Consider the following 27,675-nt stretch of genomic DNA (forward strand, 5'->3'; position numbering starts at 1 on the left):
CAGGGTAGGGGAAATGGAAAGTTATTGTTTAATGGATACAGTCTCAAATTGGGATAAATAAAAAGTTCTGCTAATAGTCTAAGGTTCAGCTCAGTGGTAAAGTGCTTGCCTAGCATTCATGAGGCCCTGAGTTTGACTCTCCGCCACAAAGACAAACAAAACAGAACAACAAAAAACAATGTAAATATACTTCATATCCTAGAATAGTACCCTTAAAAGTGGTTTAAAATGATAAATTTGACCTCTGTCAAATAGATAAGCTATAAATGAAAAAATGGAGAGAGGACAAAAAAGAGAAAGAAAGAAGAGAAAAGAAGGCAGGTACTCATTTGAGAATGTGCCTACTTTCTATCTCGGCAGCAAAACTTGATGTTATGATAAGCTGTTAAAAAAACAAGCCAGCTAGTCTTGCCTCAGAACTGTCAATTCTCAAATGAATAAGGAAGTGTTTCATTTGGCTAATTTGCATATTAATGTAATGCAAATCTAGAAAGGAAGGAACTTCTTAGAGGAAATGCCACGAGCAAGGAACACTTGAAGAGCTGCTCAGTATATCAGTGTGAAGGGCCTAAGATGAGGGCCGAAGAGACATAATGTCTGATAAGACTTAAGAGTTACTTTATTCTGAAGATCTAAGGACAGACTGGGATGTGAAAACAGACGCGGTGTGGCAGCAGGCTAAGTGGGCGTGAAGACAGAAACGTCTTTGAAGTTCATTTGAAATTGGTGTCAGTGGAGCAGCAGTCTAGGGGGAAGCAGGGACATGTTGGCAGGAAGAATGTCGAGGGCCTTGTCTGCTTCTGACAGTGAGGGAACTACAATGCACAGGGATTTCATGTTCCAGTGTGGAGGGGCCAGCTGTAAATCAAAATACATTCCTAAAACTTACCCTGCACCAGCTTCTTGCTTCTGTATACAGCTTTGTAGAAGATTGGAGTGTGTGTGGGTTTCTTCTTTCCCTTAAAGTAAAATGAGTGTCTTGTCTTTTCAGAGCTGACTCTGTCTTAACACCAAATCAAAACAAAGGGCTGGGAGTGTGACTCAAGGGATAGAGCCTATGATAGGCCAGGCCCTGGGGTCAGTCCCAAGTAAAGAAGAGTGAGGAGAGAAGGTCTTAGAATGATGGAGAAAATGTTTGGTTTAAATCTGTGGAACTCTGTGCTATGAAGACATAGAGCAGACTTTTCTTCATACTCCTGGGCTATGCAATTCAATCCTACAACAGAAGACTACCACCGAGAATTCTTAGCTCTTACAGTGAGAAAACACAAACAACAAAAAAATATTACTGTAAGTTCAAACAAACCTGGTTTAGAGTTTAATTCCCCTGAAATGTAGTCAACAATGTGATCATACTAAAGAGATGGGGTCTTTAGGAGGTGATAAATCATGAGAGTAGAATGAGTTAATGATGTCACATAAGAGATTCATAAAGTTGTTATAGGCATTTCCAAGGACCACACTCAAGGTATTGTTTTGGAAGCAAAGTCATGGACTCAGCAGACACTGAAACTGATGACACTTTGATCTTGGTCTTCTAGCCTCCAGAATATGAGAAATAAGTTTCTATCATTCATAAATTATCCAGTGTGTGTGTGTGTGTGTGTGTGTGTGTGTGATGCTTTGTTATAATTGCAATAACAAACTAAGGCCCTTCAAGTTGCTAATAAATCTGAAACTTTCTCTCTTTCTTTCTCTCTTTCTTTCTTTCTTTCTTTCTTTCTTTCTTTCTTTCTTTCTTTCCCTCTTTTCCTTCACCCCCCTCTCTCTTTCTTTTTTCTTTTCTTTTCTTTTATTATTGGCCATGGGGCTTGAGTTCTAGGCCTAGGCACTGTCCCTGATCTCTTCAGCTCAAGGCTAGTGCTCTATCACTTGAGCCACAGCACCACTTCTGATTTTCTTGTTAATTGGAGATGAGTCTCACTGACTTTCATGCTAGGTTGGCTTTGAACCGTGATCCTCAGATCTCAGTCTCCTGAGTAGCTAGGATTACAGGCCTGAAAAACTGGTGCCTGGCTGAAATTTACTTTTCTAAGTCTAAAATAAAAGATGCTGTTCTCTGTAAAGATTTGTTTCTCCCACTCTCCTCAGGCTGAGATTTGGGGCAGTCTGTAACACTCTGGCAGTAGTCTGGGTAAGTGTGTAGGCAGGTAATTCTGCTGAAAGTGGTTTAGTTAAGTGGTCAAGGATCATACGTCCTTACATCTAATGGTGGTGGCAGCCTTTGATGTTTTTCTTTTCTCAGGGCCTATGTCTTACTCTAGAGATAATGTTAAGGGTTCCTTTCTCTAGTTCTGGGAAGCCATGCACTACTTGCCCTTCCTTCCAGAATTTCATCCCCAGCTGCAGACTGTATGCTTTCTTCCTGTCTCCTTATCAAACTCATCCCTCCTGTGACTTTGCCCTCTATCACTTACTCAGTCAATGCTTTTTAGTAGCTGGGAGAATGCTGCCTCATTCTTCTTCCTCCTTTAGTAATGGAAGGTGAAAATAAAATCACCAATGGGCTGGGAGTTTGACCGAGGGGTAGAGTGTTTGCCTAGCATGCACAAAAACCAGGGTTTGATTTCTTAGTATCACATACATAGACAAAAAGCCAGAAGTGGTGCTGTGGCTCAAGTGGTAGAGGTCTGTCCTTGAGAAAGCCCAAGGACAGTGCTCAGGCCTTGAGTTCAGTTCCCAGGACTGGCAAAAAAAGAAAAAAACAAACACCAGTGCCTTTCTGATTAATTTCCAAGGGGGGCCTATGCCTTTATTTTTTTGCTACTAGCCTCTGCTTCTTGTGAACAATGTAGATTAATTCCAATGAGCTGACAGTGTGTGGGGGGGGTGTTTTGTGAGGGTAGAGGGATGGTGCCTCATGGAGGCAGAGGCTCCACTCTAGAGAAAAAGCAAACAAGTACGTAAAAAGTATATTTGACATTATTTTTAAAATCGAATTTATTTCTGTGTGTGTGTGTGTGTGTGTGTGTGTGTGTGTGTGTGTGTGTGTGTGTGTGTTGGTCCTTGGGCAGGCTTAAACTCAGAGCTAAAACACTATCCCTGAGCTTCTTTGTGCTCAAGACTCTACCATTCAAGTCATAGCTTCACTTCTGGCTTTTTCTTAGATCACTGGAGATAAGACTCTCACCAACTTTCCTGCCTGGGCTGGATTTGTATTGAGATCCTTAGATACCAGCCTCTTGAGTAGCTAAGATTATAAATGCGCAGCTATTTCTTTACTTTGGAGAGAAGGTGTTGCCATATATTCCAGGTTAGCCTGGAATTTGTAGTATTCCTTCTTCAATGTCTAGAGTGCTGGAATTACAAGTGTGTATCACTATACCCAGCTCTCTCACACACTCTCTCTTTTTTTCCTCTCTCTCTCCAAATGTGTGTGTGTGTGTGTGCGTGTGTGTGTGCGTGTGTGTGTGTGTGTGTGTGTGTGTGTGTGTGTGTGTGTACAGGAAGACAGTAATTCAGCCCATCTCATCTATCTTGCCACATCTTCATGAGTTACAAAGACTGGCCTTGAATTAAATAGGGAGAATTGAAATTCTAAAAATGGCAGTTTTCCTTTCTAGGTTTCTAAGGTTTTAACACCAAAGATTCAGTGTTCTGTCCTAATCTCATTTTTTTGGTCCTTATTTCTTTGTTCTTTGCACCGGCTTCCCTCATTTCATTCTCAGGTAGAGTATGAATCATCGATTTGTCCTGTTGTCTGCTAATTGTAGAAGCTTCGGTTCCCTGACTGCTATTACCTCCTATCAATAGAAACTTTAGGCCACAAATATGAAAGAGATATTACATTACATAGAGCTGCCAGGGGAAAACAGCACCCCAGCCCATCACCAGCCACTTCCCATCATCTTTGGCTATCCGGAGTATAGATCTTGACTTTAGCTAACTAGCGAGAGTTAGAGTCATGGTACATGAAATGGTATTCACATTAAAACAATCTGAGTCATACGCTGGATCAGAGGCGGCCGGCCATCCACTGTCCATTCACACCTGGCAGTGGTCTGTAGTCTAGCCCTTTCTGGATTCCAAGATGGATGAGAAGTGACTGTAGGAGGATGGCTAGAGATGTTATGTCATGTCTCCCCATCCCCACCAGCCCCTGGACAATCCCTGTCTCAAGGCAGGGGGATTACTGAGTTATAAATGTAACTCACTCACTGGTTTGGGCAGGTACTAAAGATCATGTCTTAGAACACACCTTAGGCTGGAATCTCCTGGATAACTGCTACCTGGATCTCCAGGCTTATAGCTGTTTACCTCCATGTCCATCATGATTCTTCACTTACATTGTTGCTTAGTTTCTTTGAACTAGTTTTGGAAGCTAACCATTATTTATTGGGTGATTATTTAATGGTTGGTAAGAAGACTGCTTAGAAGGTGGGGTCTAGACTTTTTCTCTGCTCTCTGTCACACTGCACACTCCTAGTTTAGCATCCTCCTGTATGTGATAAGTACATAAAAATGCAGATGAGAGGTACAGCTCCATCACATATGAGGATATGGGCTTAGAAGTTCCTGCTAAAAACAGATTGTGGTGCATGACAAAATTGGAAGGAAACACACTAAATTCTTAACTGATAGAGTAGTGCTATCATTATGAGAGATTTCAATTTTTGAAATGTAATGCTTTTGATATAAAAATTGATTTTGACTTTAGGAGGGGTGGAGGATACAGAATTCAAAGGTGAAAAGTGCAACACTGGGTCTCTGGATACTGAGGAAAATGAACTATATAACTCTGAAAAGGGTAGGAGGGACTATGAGACACAACAGAAGATACTGTAGAAAAGAAAAGTAGTCATTATCTGACTCATGTCATTGTAATCCCTCTGTACATCACCTTTATAATAACAAATAAGTTAATTAATTACAAAATCAGTTTGATATAAACATTGATTCCAACCCAGGTGCAGTGGCTCATGCCTGTAATCCTAGCTACTCAGGTGGCTGAGATCTGAGGATTGTGGTTTAAAACCAGCCCAGGCACTGAAGATTGTGAGACTCTTATCTCCAATTAACCACTAGAAAACTGGAAGTGGCCCTGTGGCTCAAGGGGTAGGGTGGTAGCCTTGAGCTGAAGAGTTCAGGGACAGTGCCCAGGCCCTGAGTCCAAGCCCCATGACCGAAAAAAAAAATTGGTTCCAGATGAAAGGAAAGTATCTATCCATTCAGGTGGGACATGAGTGCAACACAGCCACCTGACAAAGCTTCTTCAGTGTACTCCAATGTGAGAGGACATTAGAAGTTGTAGATTGGATGTGTAGTAAAAAACATGTGCAATTCTGAGAGATGGAGATCATTCCCAGGCATTTATTAAAAGTAGGCAGTGACAGTCCTTTGCTTTTTTTTTTCCTGCTTGACTCATATTCAGTTCTGAACATGTATTCCTCCTGCTCTCACTGAGCCCAGACTCCTCGTCTGTCCTTTTTCTGGGATAAGACAGGAATCTTTCTTGGTGGAGGCTTTTCTTTAATCCACGGTCCTGGGTGTGCTGCATCTTCTTCTACCTATGCTGCTGCAAATGTCATTTGGATGTTCTTGGAGGACACTGCTTCTAGAAGCCTGTGTGTGTGACACCTCCCTGCCTTGAAGATCTCTGTAGTGACTAAGGGGTGCCCCTTCTCCTAGATAATACCACCACTTCCCGCTGGGACCCCGCTTACGCCAGATCTTTTCCTCCCATTGGGATTACAACCTTTCCCAGTTCTATAAAGCCCTACTTCAAACTTCAAGGTTCAGCCTCTCTTCAACTTCTATCTTGTAGAGAAACTCCTGACCCTTCTTACAAAGGCCTACTTTACATTACTCCAACTGCAAAAGCACTTTGGGGTAAGAGTTAGGGAAGGGTATGCCCCCCCAAACCAAGACAAGCAAATAGTGATCTGCTTCATACAAATCAGGTCAAGCCTGATAGTCTTTGTGTAGGCTCAACAAGGACCATCGGCCAGTCACGTGTAATGTCCCCAGTTACTGATGGAGAAGAACTTTAATGGGGGCATGAGCAAGGCAAAACCAGACAACATGAGTCATAACACAGCGAGCATGCACTGCAGCCTGATGGAGCTTCATGTGATTGCAGTATTGGGAGATGAGGACAAGACAGGCTCTGACATGAAGGATCAGAAAACAGTGCAAGTCTAAGAAGCATTCCTTAGGAGATAATTCTAAGCCTGCTGCTAGAGCTAGGCTGGAGTCTTGGCAGAGACTTCTATTGAACCTGCAGTTCTCTAGCTCCTTGAAAGCACTGATAGCAATTCAAGCCTATTATTGCTGTGCGTTTTCATTTCCTCCTCTCTCTCTGTTTATACTTCTTGCTGCCTATGCTAGTTGCAAATGGCTTACCTGCCATTTGACACAGAAACAACACACATATTTTTAACCACCAGTGAGATCATTTCCCAACATTGTTAACAGGCCTTTGTTCACGTTGAGTAAGAGGAAAAAATACATTTTTTTCATGTAGATTTCAATTAGACTTGAATAAGAAAGTCATTTTATTATTTCCTTTTGTATTTATTAAGCACCACCCACACTCACATTTTTAGATGATTTTGTGGAGTGATGGCTGGAAAGAATATCCATTCCTAACTTTACCTCTTTTTCTACTTAGCCTTTTCTTGTTCTCTTTTCACATTACTTCCCTCAAAGAAAGTTACCCCATTATTGTGCCAAGATTCGCAGTGGACCTTATATGAAGTGATTTCACAGGGCTGCTGTCTTGCTCAAGGGCAAATCTGTCATCTGGTAGTTAGTCTGTTTTCTTCACCTACATAATGAAGCTTATCATTTGTTACCAACAAGCCTAACTTCCCTCATCTTGGATGAACCATGCTGTGTAAGAGCCAAGACTATAATGGAAAGCATCCAGTGCTGTCTTGGGCAGTGAGGAAAGAAGTTCAAGCCTGCTATTATTGACTGAGGTACGGGTGTAGGTGGCCCTCTTTTGTCCATTACTTAATGGTTCCAAACCTCTATCCTCACACATATATTGGACAACTTGTCTTGAGATCAGCTCTTTGCTCTTATTACAGGTTTTCCAAATACCAACTTTTCAACAAGTTCACTGAAACCAAGCAGAGGTAAAGATGATCACGGCTACCTGGAAATCTCTTACTTCACAGCTCTAAAAGTAGGGCAGATATTCATGTCATTCTATCTAGGGTCTTTCTATCTAGGGGTGGTTACTAAAACATTTTCTAGAGCATAAATGGGTGAAGACATCAGTCAGGGCTGGTACAGTAGATATGGAAGAGTAGAGAATTCGACTTAGGGAATTTTCCGTGTTCTGTGAGGGGGTATCATTAATAATAAATTGACTTTTCATTTGAAAAGAATTGCACTTAGACGAATCTTCTCTTTCTTAAAATATTAGGCCAGGTGCTAGTGGCTCAAGCCCATAATCCTAGCTGGAGGCTGATATCTGAGGACTGTGGTTGAAAGCCGGTCTAGGCAGAAAAGCCCAGGAGACTTCTATCTCCAATGGTGCTGTGGCTCTAATGATAGAGTGCCAGCCTTGAGCAAAAAGCCAAGTGAGAGAGTACGTCCTTGAGTTAAAGCCCCAGCACTGGCGTGTATGAGCATGCACACACACACACATCATAAAATATAAAAGAAAATATTGAAATTTGTTGTGTTTACAAAGAAAGAAAGGCATAACTGAAAGAAATAATGTAGTCCTTAGACTAATACTAACAAAGCCAGAAACAACTCAGCTCTGAAATGAGGCATGGCAGTAACCCAGACATTGATTTCTTACAGTCTGGAAATCGAAAGTGAAAATGATGAGCTGTTTCAATAGTGTTCCAGACTGTAAGTTCTCAGTCACTTATATTTGACAAAATGTGTTCTCTAATCCTAGATCACAGCAGTCAGAACCAAAGAGCCAAGCACTGTAACATGAGAGGAGCCTGAGTAAGATGGGTAGCCCATCATACAGAAGCATAAATAAACAGAAACAGGAGGACCAGAGTTCATTTCAGCCCAGGCATAAGTGTAAGGCCCTATTTAAAAAAATTTTTCTTTTAAAACTAACAAAAGGGCTGGGAGTTTGGCCTAGTGGTAGAGTGCGTGCCTAGCATGCACAAAGACCTGGGTTCGATTCCTTGGTACCACATACATAGAAAAAAGCTGGAAGTGGTGCTGTGGCTCAAGTGGTAGAGCTCTAGCCTTGAGAAAGCCCAAGGACAGTGCTCAGGTCCTGGGTTCAAGCCAGATCTGACAAAAAGCAAAAATAACAACAACAAAAAATGGTTAGGTATCAAGGCTGATGCTACTCAGGAGGCTGAGAACTGAGGATCGCAGTTTGAAGCAGCTTGGGCACTAAAGTCTGTGAGATTCTTATCTCCAATTAACTACCAGAAAACCAGAAGTGGCACTGTGGTTCAAGGGGTGGGGCGGTAGTCAAGAGGGTGGTAGCCCTGGGTGACCATCAGATATGGACATCAATAGTTGATCTGAAAATACTGGATTTGAAGGACTATTTATGGTATTCCCTGACTCTGAGGTAGGTCCAGACTAGGTCAAGAACTGTGAAGTTTTCACTATGAATTCCAGTGGTCTCAGAGGTTATATGTTTCAAGGCAAACATGTCCTGGAGCCTGGCATGTGAATGAAACATCAGGTTCTCCTGGTATGGTCAAGTACTCAGTGATGTGTTTTTTTTGAAGTGGTTCCCTTCCATTTTTCAACCCCGTGTCCTTCCCCATTAGTCAGTTTGGTATCTTCACTTCAGGGACCAAGAGATACAAAAGAAAGCTGAGAAAAGGAATTTCGAAACGTATTTTGATTTTCAAAAGTCTAAGCTCAAGTCAGTCCCAGGGAAGAGATCACAGGATGGGAAGAGGATCCTGGAGAAGGGACCACTCCATTCCCACTTCCTCACCCACACAGAGATTTTCCCAGACAACAGAGCTGAAGGATGGGGAAGTATTTCTGGGTGATGGTCACACTGTGCCCTGCTCCCAAGTCCAGACAGAGACTCAGAGAGGGCTAGTGTGACACAGGAACCCAGGAATCATGAGGCATTAATAGTGGTGGGAGATTTGAGGAAGTGACAAGATGGCAGAGATAGCTGTAGACTTTATTGATTTCTCCATGTAGACAGGCACACTCCAGAGCTAAATGAACACTAGAGAGCAGGGACAGAGAGAACAAGAGTCATTTGGCAATGAGTCAACCACCCAAACAACCAGCCTACCACAGTCCAATGACTGAGAAGGCATGGGAGCTCTGTGCAAGAGGAGCAACACCCTAACCCTTCCCAGCCTTGGCCTGGAAGGAGGCTCTGGCTTCCTTGACTTCTAGATGGCAACTCCCATAGATGCTCACACGGACCAGATGTTTCTTTCACACACTATACACCAGAGTCCTCTAGAACTTGGACAATTCTCAGGGAAGGGAGGTAGGAGAGGAAGGAACACTGAATTCATTGAGTTTTACCTGTTGCTACCCATACTCCAGAAATGATTTGATGCCAGCCAGGATGACACACGCATAGAGGCACTGTTTTGCCAGTCCTGGGCTTGAGCTCAGGGCCTGAGCACTGTCCTTGGTCTTTCTCAAGGCTAGAGCTCTACCACTTGAGCCTCAGCACCACTTCTGGCTTTTTCTACATATGTGGTACCAAGGAATAGAACCGGGTCTTCGTGCATGCTAGGCAAGCACTTTAACCAATAGGCCAAACTCCCGGCCCCAAAAAATAAATTTTAAAAAGAAAAAAAATTAATTCACAAGAAACATAATTAATTTGGTGGTGGTAGTTTGCATGGGAGTCTATTTGTATTTATTATGATTTTAGCAACCAAAGAAACTTTCTGTCCCAGCAGATCCTGTAGGTTACTGAGTGCCTGAAATATAGCAGGAAAGAGAAATTTGAAGCCTCCAGGAAGGGTTCTTGCCTGGCCTTTGCTGGGCTGAGCTCATACCCACAGAGATGCCTGAGGAATGAAGCTGATGACATGTATAGAAATGATGCCACAGGAGACACCCAGGGTGGGTGAAGAGGATATGAGTCAGGACAGCAGTATCTGTGGTGCCAGGCATTACCCAAGATGTTCTCCCACCTCCTTAGCTTTGCTTTAGAATTATTAAGTAATTGCATCTTTATAGAGTGGGTGGTCTGCCTGCCAGCTATATTAAACAGGACACTTGCTTATAACAGAAGCAAAGCCCAGCTTCAACGAATGGAAATTAGTTCATTGGCTCGTATAACTGTAAGCCATTTATTATGTTCCTATGTAAGAAGGGGTGCAGAGGAACCCAGGAGCTCAAGCAGTACAATTGTGGTTTTGCATTGACTTGAATTTCAGGGAAATTTTTTCCATTCTTAGCATCTTCAATCTTCCAGTATCCTTAGCCTACCACCTCAGATGGTGAGAGTGCTTTCCTCTTTAGTTCCATCAACGTCCTGGGGGAGGACTGAACTCAGGTCACATGACCATTGTGAACCAATCACCATGACCTGGACTGGTTGTATGGTCATATGAAGTCAGTTCCACTGAGCCACATGAACTCTGAGAAGGATTATTGCTATAAAGAGATGACAAAATGTAGGCACTGGTGGCTCATGCCTGTAATTCTAGCTACTCAGGAGGCTGAGATCTGAGAGTCACACTTCAAAGACAGCCAGAGCAGGAGATTTTTTTTCTCCATCTAAACACCAGAAAACGTGAAGCGAAGCTGTGGCTTAAAGTGGTAGAGCACTAGCCTTGAGCAAAAGAGCTCAGGGACAGTGACCAGGCTCCAGGTTCAAGCCCTATGACCAAAAACAACAACAAGAAAGAATAAGCAGCTAAAAGCATCCACCATTCTTCTGTTCGTGGCCAAACTGTACTCTCTTTCAGGGTAAATGAGTGAGGAAATGAGATTGGTAGCCTCTGAAGACAGGGCATCCACAGGGCAGGCATTAGGAAGTTGTGATGGAACACTCTAAGGTGAAGACTTTTGGGGGCCTTTTTCTCATCCAGCACAGATGTCCTTGAAATCCAGGTCTGCTCTGTCCCCAACCTGTGTTTTCCCTCAGGTCTATACCCCTTCACGTCCCTGGAGCTTGTTCCCTGCCCTCTCTCTGCAAGGATGACTTCTGTGGATCCCAAGTCTCAACCTGAGTTTATTCTGCTTAGGGACACCGTTCCATTCCGCAGTGAGAAGCAGTTCCTCCTGTTGTTGGCTTCCAAGACAACTCCTCCTCCTCAGTAGCCTTCTGTCCCTGCTATGATTGCATGTATCATTATCTACTTCTCTGCTATGTTATAGGCTTGTTGAAGTGAGAGAAATTGATGTTTTCTGACACAAACCAATTTTCTGATGCCAGCTGGATGTGCAACAATTTAATTCTTACCCGGAGTTAGTTGACACCCCATAGTTAGAGGTGTCAATTCCGTAAAACCACTGTCATTTCAGTTGCTAATCACCAGGCTGGGCCACCCATACTTCTGACCCTGCCTTTTAGAATCACTCACAGGATTCAGAGAAAACACTGGATATACACTGATTGGCTGGTTTTAGAAGGCACAAATGACTAGCCAGATGAAGAGGCACCCCAGTACACACTCCAACAAGTTTCTCAAAGTACAGGAGCTTGAGTGAGTCCCAGTGGAAGGAGCTAGAAGGATCTCACCGCATACAACCCAACCTGGCCTTGAACTTGAGATCCTTTTGCTTCAGCTTCCTATGTGCTGGGTTTCATACATGTGTTGTCTCACCTTTCATGTGCCAGCACTGATACAGATACCAGTCTGCACAAGATTTCTCAAGACTAGAGCTCTACCACTTGAGCCACAGCACCACTTCCAGCTTTTTCTGGGTATGTGATACCATGGAATCGAACCCAGGACTTTGTGCATTTCAAGTGAACACTCTACCACTAGGCCACACTTGTGGCCCCCAAAGGAGACACACAGGAGTACATTGTACTACAGGAGTGCATTGATCAAATTCATGGTAGGTCCCAGACGGGCACAGTGCCTAGCACATGGCATGTAGTCTACATTTACCCAATAAGTGAATGTTTGCTGTGGGGCCCACTTGGCAATTGCAAAAGGCCTCAGTTTTCAGGAGTGTCTTGGGTAGGTCTGTGTTTCTCTCCATTACAAGAGAAGCAGCTTTTTGTTAGCTGTTTCTAATGGCTCTCTGGGGAATGTGGCTGTCTGTGGGACAGAGGGGACAAAGGCTATCTTGTTTCCAGTCCTGCTCAACAGCTCTCCCTCCTGGAAAGACTTTGTTTATTGCAGTGCTGGCAGCTTGAGGAAAAAGAGACATGAGTCTTCCAATACTGCGACTGTGCAGGCTGAAGTGGGGCACTTTTGCACACTTGTACTTTTCTTCCTGTGAAAGTGATTCCTTGAGATACTGGAGTTAGAAGGGATTGGTACAATTTCAACTAGAGAGCCTCATTCAGGACGTTGGAGGCTGCTGTGTATGATAGGGAGAAGGATGACGAACAGCCAAATAAGTCGTTCTGTTCAGTCATTTTCCCATCTGTTGCCTAACTTTAAAAAAAAGATATTTCTATTATTGCCTAAAGCAAAAAACATCATTACCATTAATGCATGAGAAACTACTATTTTAATTCATTGATGGCAGAACTGAAAGGGTTATAAAAATAGATGTAACATAAAGCCATATAGTATGATGCCAAATGCAAGGACCTTCAGGATATAGAAACAAAAGCCATATAATGAGTGATTGTTGTCCTTGATGTACTATGTTAGCTCTCATCTCTTTTGCTGTCCCTTGGTTATCTCATATTGTTATAATATTTCACCTTGTTATCTGATATATTTTATATATGCTTAATTGGTTGTTTAAAATAGGAGAGGGAAGGAGGGAAATCAAGTTGTGAGGGGGGAGCAGGGGAGGGAAATGGGAAACAGGACATGAGAAAGGGTATCAATATTTGTGAAGCAATGTACCTTCTGTCTGATGAATATAATGTAACCCTTCTATTAATTACAATAAAAAATATATGAAAAAAATAGATGTAACAATCTTCAAGTTGTATGGAATGTGAATGGTACAAATGTAAAAAGTACAAAAATTAAAAGTTCTTTATATATATGTGGATAGCAGTTCAAAACCAACCCAAACAGGAAAGTGCATGAGATTCTTATCTCCAGTGAATCAAAAAGCTGGAAGAAGACCTGTGGCTCAAGTGATGGAGTGCCACCCTTGAACCAAAAAAGCTAAGGAACAGTGCTCAGGCCCTGAGTTCAAGCCCCACGACTGGTAAAAAAAAAATCTAAATTGAGTAATTTATAAAAATTAACTATTTTAATATTCATTGCTCATCCAATTACCAATATAGAAAACATACCACTGTTTTACCAACACCTACAGAAAAATTTAACTAATTTGAGTTGTTTAATATTGCAGAAGTTGCTTGTATCTGTTAACACAATACCAAACCCACAACAAGAAACTGAAATTGAAAGAATCAAAGTTTGTGCTTTTAAAGAAGGATATGACAAATTAATCAATTTATTATTTCTATTTTCTGTGGACTAATGTTGCTTAACCTTTTACATCGCTCACTAAACTAGTGGAAAACGGCAGAAATCCCAAACCTTTCTGGCATTCACTAAAGTCCCTTAAAATAGTCTCTAAAATAGTGTAGAATTGGGGCCCTTTAATGCAGGAGTCAGTAAACCTATTCTCTAAGTGCCCCAGTGTGGATTTGGGGGTGTGAAGAACATATGGCCTTTATCACAACTATTAAACTTCTACTGCTGGCAGATTACTCCTGAGTCAAAAGTGATTAGGGGGGCCAGCAGTGTGGCATAGTGGTAGAGTGCTTCCCTAGTATGCACGAAGCCCTTGGTTTGATTCCATGGTACCACATACACAGAAAAAGCCTGAAGTTGTGTTGTGGCTCAAGTGGTAGAGCACTAGCCTTGAGAAAGCACAGGACAGTGCTCAGACCCTGAGTTCAACCTCTAGAACTGGCCAAAAAAATAAAATAAAAACAAACAGAAACCTTCTATTGCAACTATTCAATATGCCATTGAACGAAGATAAAAGATAATTGGAAGTAGCTGTGTTACAGCAAAGCTTTATTTGTTGAGGCTGACTAAATTTTGTCCAGTTGGCCAGTACCTGTTATAACTAACACAGGATCGTGATAGTCTCTTCTACCAGGATAGAGGAAGTCTTGACTGTTTCTGTCTACTATCTTTATGATTTTAAGCCTTTCTAAATAAGAAATCTGAAGCTTTCATGCATCAGCTAAACCCCACCCAAATTCCACGGCTGTGATGAGAATTCTGGTCCTCAGAGTTGTGTGAACTGGGCAGACCATTTAACTCTTGTGGCTAAATAGTAAGTGTTATGTGAAAATCAGTGGATTCTTTTTTGTCTGTCGTGGGTCTTGAACAATCAATGGATTTTTTTGTTTTTGTTTTTGTGCCCAGCCTGAGACTTGAACTCGGGGTCTAGGCATTGTCCTTAAGCTTTTGTGATCTCTCATATGAGCCACAGCTCTAATTCTGTGGGTTTTTTTTTTTTGTTTGAGATAAGAGTTTCATTGACCTTCCTGGCTGGGCTGGCTTCAAACTAGGATCCTTAGATCTCAGCTTCCTAAGCAGTTAGATTACAGGTCTGAGACACTTGGCTTAGCAATCAGTAGTTTTTGAAACATTATTTTTCCATCATGGACTTGACTTTCTGAATTCTCATTTTCTCATTTTTTTATCAGTTTAACCCCATTTGAAATACTTGATTATCCCCTCATGATACTTTCTACATTATGTGAATTTTTACTTGGTTTTATTATTCTATTTCCATACCCATTTGTATGCACATATACTTCTGTAAGATTTTATTCCATAATCATTTTTCTTTACCTACCCATTAACCATTGATTGCTATTCTTTTTTTATTAAAGAATTTATTAACATTGGTTTTTACATCATAGTTCAAATGATGTGTTTAATAAACAAATATTCAAGAAGGGAATCTCTATATACAATCACTGGCACTTAGATTTTAGAACATAGTTAAAATTAGGCTGAGGGTTTGTATGTCATAGATACATATTAATCTATGTAATAAAACATCGTGTCTATAGAGTCATAAATTTTTATGTCTATGTAGTTGTGTTTATATTTCCAGTACCATGTCCTTAACATTGGGTACGCTAATATTGAGTCCTTGCTCTTGTACTGTTTGGATCTAATAGCCACATATTAAGGATACCATTAGCCTTTTGTTCCTTTGGTTTTGACTTGTCTCACTCAACATGATTCTCTCTAGATTCATCCACTTCCCTGCAAAGGCCATTATTTTATCTTGTCTGTTGGCTATGTAGAATTCCATTGTGTATATATGCCACATTTTCTGTATCCATTCATCTGCAGTAGGGCATCTGGATTGTTTCCATCACCTGGCTATTGTGAATAGTGCAGAGATGAACATAGCTGAGCAGGTGTCCTTATCATATCTTGGGTTATGATGTTCAGGGTAGATCCCCAGAAGTGGTATGGTGAGATAATAGAGAAGGTCAATTTTCAGTTCTTTAAGAAACCTCCACACTGCTTTCCAGAGTGGCTGAACTAGCTTACAATCCCACCAGCAGTGTAGTAGGGTTCCTTTTTCTCCACAACCCCACCGGCATCTGTCATTGTCTGAGTTCAAAATCTTGGCCATTCTAATTGGGCTAGGGTATTATCTTAGGGTTGTTTTTATTTGCATTTCCTTTATGACCATGGATGATGAGCGTTTTCTCATATGCATTTTTTTTGCCATTTTAACCTCTTCTTTTGATAAGTCTCTCTTTAGTTCCCTTGCCCATTTAGTGATTGGTATGTTGGGCTTGGGGGTATTAGTTTCTTGAGTTTCCTGTAGATACTGGATATTAAGTCATTTTCTCATTCTTTAAATGGCCTGCAGATAGTGGACTTTCTCTCAAAATGTCTGTGGTGCATTTGAGTTACTACTGAACAAACACTCTCTATTCCTGTATCTTAGATGGTGCCAATATGAATAAAACACTTGACAATTTTATTACTTTCTCCCCATATGGGTTTTTTTTATTAGGCTGCCAACAAGGGAGTGCATTGCCAGCTTAGAGGGAGCTACACAGATGCTGTTTCCTACTCATTGTCCCCACAAATAGCTCACACCAGCACAGGTGTAACCTGAGGAGGATCTAGGAGTCTCTTCCGTCCTGATGAGGCTCAGGGATCAGATTTGATGTCGTCTCATTTGTTCTTCATGACTGTTTACCAAATGATAGTAAGTTTATTTTTGTAGATTCCAAGTCAAAGTCAATCACTTTCACTTCAGTGTAATTGCAATTCGTCTATTAAAAATGGACTATTTGATTTCCTAAGTTTATAGATGTTTCATAATTTCTTTGTCGTTGGCAAAACATAATAAGAATTATGCTGAGGGTTGGGAATTTGGCTTAGTGGTAGAGTGCTTGCCTAGCATGCATGAAGCTCTGGGTTCTATTCCTTAGTATCACATAAACAGAAAAAGCTGGAAGTGGTGCTGTGGCTCAAATGATATAGTGCTAGCCTTGAACAAAAGAAGCTTAGGGACAGCAAAAGAAGCTTTGTGCCCGGGCCCTGAGTTCAAGCCCCTGGGACAGAGAGAGAGAGAGAGAGAGAGAGAGAGAGAGAGAGAGAGAGAGAGAGAGAGAGAGAGAGAGAGAGAGAGAGAGAGAGAGAGGGAGGGAGGGAGGGAGGGAGGGAGGGAGGGAGGGAGGGAGAGAGAGAGATTTACATTGAGCACACATGAAAAATTTTGCTTTGCCATCTTGTTTAATCCTATAAGCTCAATGCTTCCTTCTATTTTCTTTTAATGATCCAGTTATAATTCTTGCTTCCTTTCACATACAGTTGGCAATTTCTTTTTTTTTTCTTTTTGCCAATACTGGGCTTGAGCTCAGGGCCTGAGCATTTTCCTTGGACTTTCTCAAGGCTAGAGCTCTACCACTTGAGCCTCAGCACCATTTCTAGCTTTTTTCTATGTATGTGGTACCAAGGAATTGAACCCAGGTCTTTGTGCATGCTAGGCAAGCACTCTACCACTAGGCCAAACTCCTGGCCCCACAGTTGGTAATTTCAATCTCAAAAAAATGATGCTGCCTAATACAGTAGCCACAAACAACACATGGATGGTGGTTTAAATGAATTGAACATGAAAAGTAGCTTCCTTTAGCCAAATTTGAAGTGCTTATTAGGTACCTGAGACCACTAGCTATATTGCATTGGACAGCAAAAATACAAATATTAATGATGTTAATGATCTCGAAAATAATTATTTTGTTAATGAAACCACAGCTATTAATAACAAACCTGCCATGAAGAAGATGGATAGTAATAACAGGAACCAGATGTGCCATGTACAAAACTAATTCTTGGTATTCAAGATCTCACTGAAACTTTATAATAAGCTCTTTATAAGTAGCTCAGTGACAGAGTGTATGTCTAGGATATGACAGGCCCTGGGTTTGCTCATACCTCCACAGGGGAAAAATGGCAATAACATTAATAAGCTCATATTATTGTCAAGATTTGTTTAAAACTAGAGTCTCACATATGAGACTTGAACTTCAGTCTTTCTAGTTCCAGATCTGAAGCTCTTAAATATTATGATCATTCCTTCTCCCTTTCCTTCACCACCCATTCTGATGTGTGCCTGGTAAGACAACCTGGGCACAAGGCCAGGGCTGTACTGAATGCCATCTGGTAGGAGAGACTGCCAAGAGGATGACAGAGCTGCACATAAGTAGATGGCATGAATAATGTTAGTGGGGATAATTCTGTAAGTCAATTTTGTGCCAAAATGAAAAAAAAAATGTGTCCTTTGTAACAAATTGCTAAGACTTTTCACAAACTGGAATTTGGGTATTTCCAAAATACTCAGATTAGAGTAAATACTAGAGGCTCTGTTAAAAGTGGTGAAAAAAATTTGACATTCACCAAAGAATTGAATACGTGGCTGCTCTTCCCCATCCCTGGCCTCCTCTTTCTCTCTTCCTCCTCTTTTTTCCTCCTTCTCCTCCTGTGCTTCTTTCTCCTCCTCCTCCTGTGCTTCTTCCTCCTGAAAGCACAAGACCCTTATACCAGCTATCATGAAAGTCTATCTCCGAAACGTTCTGTGGGCCAGCTCTGGAGGAAGATTGGCAGTTGCTGCTTATACAAACCATATATCTGTCTGATTGATGGGTTTTTGAAGCTTAAACTTACTTTTGTTTTTAATGTAAACAAGGCTGCAGTCTGGATAACGGAAGTGTGCCATTCAGGGAGACCAAGTCTATAATTTTTCTTCAGCTTACTGTGAAAACACTGTGTTATCTACAATCGTGGACATATTGCTACAGCCCTAACCCTCTACCCAAGTCTCCCTGTTCCTCTTTTCCTGTTTTCGTTTTTCTTTCCTTCACATGGTTTCATGAATCATAGCTCCTTGAAACTTCACTTTGCAAAAGGTAAGATCACCTACTGATTACCACATTTTTATTTTTTGGACAAACATTGCTTTTTGTCGGAATTAATACATGAAACTTAAAATAGTTACAAGAGTTTCTCTCTCGTTGTGTGTGTGTGTGTGTGTGTGTGTGTGTGTGTGTGTGTGTGTGTGTGGTGTGTTAGTCAGACCACTGGTCTGCTGCCCACTCCTAAGGCCAGCGCCAAGGCTAGCAATTAGGCGAAGTACAGATGGCCCACCAAGCCACTGGCCTGCCACCACCCTCCCTCCCCCAACAGGCCTGTGCCCAGTCTGACCCCTGGGTGAAGCCCAGATGTTCTGCCAGGTCACTGGCCTGCCACCCCACCCTGCAGTCCAGCACCAAGCCTGGCTCCTGGATGAGGCCCACAAAGCCCACCAGGCCACTGGCCTGACACCCTGCCCCACAGGCCAGAACTCAGCCTGGACCCTGGGCGAAGCCCAGATGGCCTACCAGGCCCCTGGCCTGCCACTCACCCACCACAGGCCACTGACCAGCCTGGCCCCTGGGCTTATCCCAGGTGGCTCACCAGGCCACTGGTCTGCTGCTTCCACAACACCTCCAGGCCAGTGCCAAGCCTGTCACCTGGGCAAAACCAAGATGGCTTCTCCAGGCAAAGCCCCGGTGGCTAGGCCTGTGGCCTCCACCTCAGGTCAGGGCCAGGCACTGGGCAAAGCCCACAGCTGGCCTGCTGTACCCCTCTCAGGTCAGTGCCATGGCTAGCCACTCAGCGATGCCCCGGTGGCTGGCCTGGCAGCTCGACTTCTGTTCCCCCCTCATTCCAGCACCAAGGCTAGCCACTGGGTGATGCCCTGGTGGCTGGCCAGGCAGCTAGCCTGTCATCCCCCACTCAGGCCAGTGCCAGGCCCTGGGGGAAATGCAAGTGGCTAGCCTGGCATTGGCCTGTCATCCCCCACTCAGGCCAGCGCCAAGGATAGCCACTAAGCAAAGCACAAGTGGCACTCCTGGCAGCTGGCCTGACTTCCCCCCTTTGGCCAGTGCCAGTAGGTTACACTGAGCCACGCCTAGGTACAGGCTTGTTCAATGCTTTGTTTTTCCAGCTTTGTATCCAATGAGTCTTAAATACTTGGAGAACAGAGATATTAGTAACAGTACTTTCACATCAGTTTATTAATTCTGATCTTAGGAAAAATCTTGATCTTTTTAAAATTATGGACAATTACATGCCAATTTTGCCATTTTATAAACTCTGTCTTAATAACTCAGCACATACACCACATACTACTTACTTGAACATTCTGTGGCTTGTCTTAACTTTTCCCTTTCCTTTATGGAACAAACATTTAAGACAATTCTTCCCAAATCCGTTCTTATCTAAAGGAAACCATTTTTCTTTTTTCTTTTTCTTTCTTTTTTTCTTTTTTACTATTTTTGGGGCTTGAAATCAGGGCCTAAGCATTGTCCCTAGGCTTTCTCAAGGCTAGACTCCTACCACTTGAGCCACAGCATCACTTCAGGCTTTTTCTATGTATGTGGTACTGAGGAATCAAATCCAGATCTTCGTGCATGCTAGGCCAAATTCCTAGCCAGGAAACCATTTATCTAGTCCCTCAATTCCCTTTCCAAAGTCTTATACTGTTTTTTGCTTTTGTTTGTGGGTTTTTTTTTTTTTTTGTCAGTTGTGGGGCTTGAACTGGACCTGGGCACTGTCCCTGAACTCTTCAGCTCAAGGCTATTGCTCTACCCCCTGGAGTGACATGGCCACTTCTATGTTTTTTCTCTTTCTAATGGTTAATTGGAGATAAGAGTCTCTCAGTTTTAAAGTTGGATCCTTCTTTGTCACCCTGCACTAGAATTAACTCCAAATGGATCAAAGATCTCGAGGTAAAAGCTGACACACTGAAAACGCTACAAGAAGGAATAGGAGACACAGTAGGCCTCCTTGGCACAGGTCGAAACTTTCTCAACAAGGACCAAGAAACACAACAAATCAGAGAAAGGCTGGATAAGTGGGACTGCATTAAACAGCAGAGCTTCTGTATGGCAAAGGGCATAGCTAGTAAATTAATTAGGAAGCCTACAGAATAGGAGAACATCTTCACTAACCATACAACAGACAAAGGCCTCATATCTAAAATATACCAACAGCTCAAAAAATTGAATCATTTCAAAACTAATCTCCAAAGAAACAACCATCCCATTAAAAGATGGGCCATGGGGCTGGGAGTTTGGCCTAGTGGTAGAGTGCTTGCCTAGCATACACGAAGACCCAGGTTCGATTCCTTGGTACCACATACATAGAAAAAAGCTGGAAGTGGTACTGAAGCTCAAGTGGCAGAACTCTAGCCTTGAGAAAGTCCAAGGACAGTGCTCAGTCCCTAAGCTCAAGCCCAGGACTGGCAAAAAATAAATTAATTAATTAAATAAAAGATGGGCCAAAGACTTAAAGAGAGGCTTCTCTGAAGAAGAAATAAGCATGGCCTATAGACACATGAAGAAATGCTCCACATCTCTGGTCATAAAAGAAATGCAAATCAAAACAACTCTAAGATTCCACCTCACTCCAGTTAGAATGGCCAGGATCAAGAAAACTAATAACAACAGATGAAGATGTGGCCAGGAGGGATCTACACTGTTGGAGGGAGTGCAAACTCACCCAGTCACTATGGAAAATAGTATGGCAGTTCCTCAAAAGACCAAACATAGAGCTCCCCCATGACCCAGTAATTCCACTACTTGGCATTTACCCAATCGTCCAGAAACAGGGACATACTAAATCCACTAGCACAATGATGTTCATTGCAGCACTATTTACCATAGCAAAGATATGGAACCAACCTAGATGTCCCTCAGTTGATGAATGGATCAACAAGATGTGGTATTTGTACACAATGGAATTCTATGCTACTGTCAGAAAGAATGACATCACCCCATTTGTAAGGAAATGGAAAGACTTAGAAAAAATCATATTAAGTGAAGTAAGCCAGACTCAAAGGAACATAGGCTTAATAGTCTCCCTCATTTGTCATAGTCAGTAGAAATCTTGGGCTCTCCTAGCAGAGATTTACAATAGAACAAAATCTAGAGACATTAGGCCAAATAGTATGACACTAAATGTAAGGAATTTCAGGATAAGGAAACAAAAACCATATAATGAGTGACTGTTGTCCTTAATGTACTATGTTATCTCTCATCTCTTTTGCCATCCCTTGGTTATCTCATATTGTTACAATTTTTCAATGTGTTATCTGATATATTTTATATGTGCTTAATTGGTTATTTGAAATTGGATAGGGAAGGGGGGAAATCAAGATAAGTGGGGGGGAGGGGGGGAGGGAAATGGGGACCATGTCATAAGAAAGGGTATCAAAGTTTGTGAAGTTATGCACCTTCTATCTGGTGAATACAATGTAACCCTTCTATTATTCACAATTTTTAAAAAAAAGTTGAAAAAAAATAGTCTCTCAGTTTTTAGTGCCCAGGCTGGCTTTAAACCAAGATTCTCAGATCTTAGCCTCCTGAGTAGCTAGGAGTACAGGTGTGAGCCATTGCCTGGCATCTTTATACTGTTTTATCCGATCTGTTTTATAAAACAGATCTCATTACTGATTTTTCCTTTGAAATACATTTTAGAAAACTTTGAACTCAAAAACAGTTTTAGAAAATACTCTATTTATGGCATCAATAAACAATTTCCACTCTTAAACATATATAGGTAACCAGGAACAGAATAGAACAGCTTTGTTAGCAAGGCTTTCTGGCTAATACAGCATGAGTACAGCTGGTGATAAACCTCAAGGTTGTCAGCCTTCAGTAAAGTTTGATAAACTGCAAAGCTGCCAGCTTGGTATACTTGAGTGAAGGAGAGATTTTCGCCTTTTGTTTGAAGTGAAATGCTGAGGCTAATGTAGAAACGGAGGTAAATTCCAAATATCTATGTATTTGAACTTTCAGCAAAAGAGAGACCAGCTCCAGAGTGGACCAGAAAGGTTTTTTTTGTCCAGCCACTGTCCCAGTAATCTAGCTTCTTTAGATGTAGCACTGGGAAAGACCTTGGTTGGGGTAAAAGAACCCAGGCTGCTTTATTCTAGTAGATGAAGAAGGAGGAAATATGAATCTGACTGTACCAGGAGACAAGGGCTTTGCTTCCAGGGGCAGTCAATTTTCCAGCATCCCTGGCACCATGAAATGGGCTAGGCTTAGAGAGGTGCCATGGGTTTTGACAAACTCTTGTCCAATGTCCCTCTTTGCCACAATGGAAGCAGGTAAAAAGAGGAGCAGACAGACCCGAGGCCTGTTTTGGGGGTAGTCTGGCATAGCAGACTGTTTTGGGACTGCGTGGCAGTAGCTAAAAGTTGGAATTTAATTTTAAGGAGTCTTTTTCTTTATTTCTGCCTCTTCATTCTGATTGATAAAGACTTTGAAGCCATATTTAGTAACTCCTTTTGGGTTTTGGGGGGCCATGCTCAAACTGTTGAAGTTTTGGTTTTTATTTTTTGTTTTTTGCAGATATCTGGGCTGGGTTAGCTGATAAATTCAATGTGAAGTAAATATTGTCCCTTCTGGAAGTTCATATCTAGTTTTGGAGGAGGGAGCAGGCAGGGGAGATGGGAGGATAGGAAGACTGTCAGCTAAGAGAATCTGGGATGCCAAAGTAAGGTCAACAGGGGGAGTTTACTTAGAGGGCACAGCTTCAGCTAAAAAGCTCTGGACTGCAGAATACAAAGAATATAGTCAGGGAGAGGAAAGCCTGGTGCATTAGGAACTTCTGTCCACTTGCTGTTTTGTTTTGTTGTAAGATATCATTTATCCGGTTGATACTGGGGCCAAATGAAGGCAAAGAGGCAATATAATTGTCAAGGTTTTTGGATTTTTGATGAGACAGCCAAGGGAAGGGTCTGTTGGGATTGAAATCTGAGAGCCCATTTTGGAAGGGAAAAAGTGAAGGCTGAAACTGTTTAGAGTGTCTCCCAATCATAGTATTCAGGTAAAACGAAGGCCAGAATCCTTTGGTCAACAAAGGGACATCTCCAAAGGAACATCTCTGTCTCTTAGCTGAGGGAACTTATCAAATCAACCTCAAGACAGAGGATAGGGTCCTGCCCCCGGATGCCCAACTGGGATGGTGAAGGCAAGATGATCAATGGTGCATGCAGGAGACAAAATGGTGAATAGCCTTGACCTGGAATTCATGGTAGGAAAGTCAGGTAGCAGAAGGAAGAGTAGAACATTGGTCTTGATGGAGGATAGCTTCTGATCCGGAGGTCTGGGAAAGAACATAGTCAGAATGGGAGGGGGAGAGAGAGAGAGAGGAGTTCCCAGTGGTCTTATACCTGAGTTTACCAGTCAGGTCAATATAAGTTTAAGTCAAGACATAGCCTCCCTTATGAGCAGTGAGAACCCAGGGCTCTGGATCACACCCTAGCCACCATTTAGCCAAAGAAAACAAGAGAGACTGACTGGCTTTCAGAATGTCACCAGGAAGGAAGGAAAAAAAGAGTATACAAAGAATGAGAGAGAAAGTAGACAGAGTCCTCTACAGAGGTAGGAGTCGTCTGGGGGAACTCTGTCTTGGCTTTCAGCACTATTTGTAAGGAAACTGAGTTGTGAGAGTATCAGAATAAAGAAAGAGCAGAGCCGGGAGTTTGGCCTAGTTGTAGAGTGCTTGCCTGGCATGCACAAAGACCTAGGTTCGATTCCTTGGTACCACATACACAGAAAAAAAGACTGAAGTGGTGCTGATGCTCAAGTGGTAGAGCCCTAGCCTTGAGAAAAGCCCAGGACTGGCAAAAAAAAAAAAAAAAAAAAAAGAGCTAAAAGTGAACTTGACAGATTTTATTTGGGAGTGAAGCCTGAGAAGGGAATGAAGTTTTCTTCAGTATGGCTGAAAGGGAAATTGTGTACCCCTTCTTACATCTAGGGCTTAAATATTAGGCAGAAAGAGTGAAGTTGGTGGGCAAGGGGCAGTTGGAAGTAGGGAAAGATGGAGGCAGGGTTGGTGAATAAATGATATGCTGAGGAATGTCAAGGTTCTCAACAGCATCTGTATTAAGTACCAGATGTGGCTTTGTTCTCAGACTCTCTTCCAAGACTGCTGGTGCATTTGTTCAGAGGTGTAGAGAGGAGAAATGATGACTCAGGGGAGTTGGCAGCAAGGACAGTTCTAAAATATGGTTGTCAGGGGTAAGTGAGTGTTTTAGGTTAAGTCACTTTCCATCAACTTAAATCCTTTTATAGTCTGACCCTGGGCAATATTTTTGTTTTTTGACCTAATGGTTGAAAAGCAGCACAAAATAGAAATTATTTCAAGTATATATACCAGGGGCTGGGAATGTGGCTTAGATAGACTGCTTGCTTAGCATGCATGAAACCCTGGGTTCAGTTCCTCAAAAGCTAGAAGTAGTGCTGTGGCTCAAGTGATAGAATGCTAGTCTTTTTTGTTTGTTTTGTGGGTCATGGCAGGGTTGAACTCGGCCTGGGTGCTGTCCCTGAGCACTGCAGCTCAAGGGTACTGCCCTACCCCTTGAGCCACAGCCCCAATTTCCCATTTTCTAGTGATTCATTGGAGATAAAAGTCTCACTTCTTTTGTGTCTTTAGTGCCTGGGTTGGCTTTGAACCTCCATCCTCAGATCTCAGCCTCCTGAGTAGCTAGGATTACAGGCATGAGCCACCATGCCCCGCTTAGAGTACTAGTCTTGAGCAAAAGAGCTCAGGGGCAGTGCCCAGGCCCTGAGTTCAAGCCCCAGGACTGGCCAAAAAAAGTACAAACCAGCTAGGAGTTTGGTCCAGTGGTAGAGTGGTTGCCTAGCATACACGAAGGCCCAGGTTCGATTCCTCAGTACCACATACATAGAAAAAAAGCTGGAAGTGGTGCTGTGGCTCAAGTGGTAGAGCTCTAGCCTTGAGAAAAGTCAAAGGGTAGTGTTCAGGCCCTGAGTTCAAGCCCCACGACTGGCAAAAAAAACCCCAAACAAACCAATGGTCACCCTATTAAACAAAACACAAAAGTAAAACAATACACCCAAAGAAATACTAATGATAGATGGTAAGTACTCACCTTAAAATTTAGGCAGTATGTGGTTAAGTATTTTGACCAAATGCTTTTTTCTAATATTAAAAGAGGAAAAATGATTAAAGAATCACAGAACAAACGAGTTTGAAATTATAAAAATATCTATTAATTTCTTAACTCATTAGGGATAAAGCATACTGTTCTCATAAATCCATTCCTAGTATTAATATTTTAAAATCTTTAGCAATTAGGATGGAAGGAAATTTCTTTACCCAGAAATGTTTAGACCTCATTCATATTTTTTTCCTTCTTTTCTGTGAATCATTTTAGATGCCTAGGAAATGGATGATGTGATTGTGACATTCCAGGAAAGTCCAGATGAACATCTAGGGAATGGTGCAGTCCCCAATAACAACACAGAAGAGAAAAGAATTAGATTAGGAAGGACTTTTAATTTGAAGTCAAACCATTCTTAATCAAAGCTGATTAAGAATAGCGGGAACGACTTAGGGATGAGGACTGAGGAGGTCACTGTGTGTCAGAACATACTTCTTCATAGTAAGTCTGCAGAAATACATGCTGGAGCCCAGCCTGGCATCTTTCGTGTGGCTGGAAAATCCTTCAAACATTTTGAGCATTTTAGTCAACATTATCAGAGTCCAAATGGGCATCGACATTTTAAATATGGTGGAGAAGGGAGGGCATGAACCTCAAAGACCAGGTCAGTTTTTGTGGGAGAGCCCTCCTATAAGCATGCTGAATATAGGGAAGACTATGACAAGTCTGCTCTCGTTGGCCAAGAAATACCTCATACAGGGAAAGAAACACCTGAATGTACTGTATGTGGGAAAACATTGTACATAAGTCCTATATTCACTTCCCATCAGAAAATACTCACAGAAAAGAATCCCTATATATGAAGTGAATGTGAGAAATCCTTCAGTAAGGAGATACAACTTAAAAACAGGAGAGCAAATATCCAGAGAAGTCCTGTGAATCTACCAAATATGCAAAATCTGTCTATCAGAAGTCAGACCTGACTTTACAGCCTCAGACTCACAAAGGAGAGAAACCCTGTGAATATGTTAAATGTAAGAAATCTTTTACCCAGGGGCCGGGAGTTTGGCCTAGTGGTTAAAGTGCTTGCCTAGCATGCATGAAGACCCAGGTTCGATTCCTTGGTACCACATACATAGAAAAAAGCCAGAAGTGGTGCTGAGGCTCAACTGGTAGAGCTCTATCTAGCCTTGAGGAAGTCCAAGGACAGTGCTCAGGCCCTGAGCTTAAGCCCAGGACTGGCAATAAATAAATAAATAAATAAATAAATAAATAAATAAATAAATAAAACATATATTTACCTTTAAAAAAAAAAAAAGAAATCATTTACCCAGAAGTCTTCTCTCAGCTGGCATCACAGAACTGTCACAGTAGAGGGACTTGCGAAAGTAACAAATGTGGAAAATCTTTCACCCAGAAGCTAGACCTTAATGTTCATCAGAGAACACACACAGGAGAGAAACTTCATGAATATAGCAAATGTGAGTAGTCTCAACAAAGATCAGAAATCTCATCCAGGTAGGAAGGCTTATATTTTCAAGATAAAAAGTCTTTCAGGAGAAACTCATATCTCAGATTACATTTGAAAAAGACACACAGGAGAGAGGCTTTATGAATGTAACACATGTGGAAAGGCTTTCATGCTGAAATTGATCCTTGACACTCATCAGAGAACACACACAGGAGAGGAACCTTATACAGGTAAAAAAAATACAGTCTTTCAAGTGAATCTCATGTCTCAGTAATCGTCAAAGAGTATACACAGGAAATAAAGCTTATGAATGTAACACATGTGGAAAGGCTTTCAAGAAGTCACATCTCAACAACACACACAAGAGATAGTTTATAAATGCAACATGTGAAAAGGCTTTCAAGCAAAAGTCACCTCTCTATGTTCTTCAGACAGTGCACACAAGAGACAGAGTTTATGAATGTAACACATGTGGAAAGGCTTTCAAGCAAAAGTCATATCTCAGCAGGCATCAATGCACATAGGAGAGAAAGCTTATGAATGTAACCTCTGGAAAGGCTTTCAAGCAAAAGTCATATCTCAGCAAGTGTCAAACAGCACACACAGGAGAGAAACCTTATGAATGTAACACATGTGAAAACGCTTTCAGGCGAAAGTCACATCTCCATGTGCATCAGAGAAGAAGAGACAGGAGAGAAACCTTATGACTGTAACTAATGTGAAAA

This window comes from Megascapheus bottae, chromosome 5, assembly GCF_031878675.1.
Source record: "Megascapheus bottae isolate mThoBot1 chromosome 5, mThoBot2.hap1, whole genome shotgun sequence".
In the NCBI taxonomy this organism is placed as follows: Eukaryota; Metazoa; Chordata; class Mammalia; order Rodentia; family Geomyidae; genus Megascapheus; species Megascapheus bottae.